Source organism: Lupinus angustifolius, chromosome LG01 (assembly GCF_001865875.1).
Source record: "Lupinus angustifolius cultivar Tanjil chromosome LG01, LupAngTanjil_v1.0, whole genome shotgun sequence".
In the NCBI taxonomy this organism is placed as follows: domain Eukaryota; kingdom Viridiplantae; phylum Streptophyta; class Magnoliopsida; order Fabales; family Fabaceae; genus Lupinus; species Lupinus angustifolius.
Genome location: NC_032009.1, coordinates 10,253,869 through 10,255,061, shown reverse-complemented (window position 1 = coordinate 10,255,061; position 1,193 = coordinate 10,253,869).

Sequence of the window (1,193 nt, the reverse complement as noted above, 5' to 3'; positions counted from 1 at the left end):
TAAATGAGCCTCATTTATAAATAATAATTTTCGAAAACTATATGTAATTATCAATAAATTAATTAATTATACAAACACAGTAACCACATTCTTTAATTCGTGTGAAAATACTCAATTGTTTTGTAAAAATAACGAAATGGAGTGAAAAACGTACCTTAGTTAATTATTTAAATTATGGTTCCATCATCTTTTCTTCTTCTTTACAGTAGTAGATCAGCCTCCGCAGTTCACATATCTGAGATCACAGTTTCAGATTCGCAGATCGCGCGCGAATTTTTCAGGTTTTCTGTTTCTCTTTCCCTTTGCATTTCGATTTCCCTGTTGTTGTGCTTGTTAGTTATGGCAACTGAAAGAGATGATTCTTTGCAATCCATTAGTGTGCAACTAAATGGATCATCCAATTATGCATATTGGAGTAAAGTGATGAGAAATTTTCTGATTGGTAAACGAATGTAGGGATATGTTTCTGGAACTTTTGTTAAGCCTATAAATAGTGCTACTGAAAATTATGCAAAGGAGTTAGAAACTTGGGAAGTGAACAACTCGAAAATTATTACTTGGATTAATAATTCTATTTCGCAATCTATTGGTTTTCAACTTGCAAAATATGATCCAACATCTCAGGTTTGGGAGCACCTTAAACGATTGTATGTGCAGTCCAATTTTGCAAAACAATATCAGTTAGAGATTGATATTCGAGCTCTCCAACAACATAGCATGAGCATCCAAGAGTTTGATTCTGCTATGACTAATCTTTGGGACCAATTGGCACTCACTGATGTTGGAATTTCTGACAATTTATGGGTCACAAATATAGTTCTATAATTGTGTTATGGCCATTATGTAATTAGCCAAAATATAAAATGATCTTAAGTAATTAATTTGGTGGCTAAGGGCATATGTGTCATGAAATAATAATAAGTGTAGATACCTTCAGGAAATTTCTGATTTGATGAAGGGACTGAATCGGAATTATTGCAGCTAAAGTAGTAACCACTTCGGGGTTACTTTTATGGCTTATGGTCCTCATTTGTAGAGCAACAGGTTTTCAAGTGTAAAGGTTAAGGAGAATAAGGTAGGATGAGAATAGTGTTATCCAGGATAGGATAACACTATCCACCCATCCATAAGGCTCATAAGGCATGAGGATAAGGTCTCTCCTCTAACACACCAAAAAGAGAACACTTTTCAGA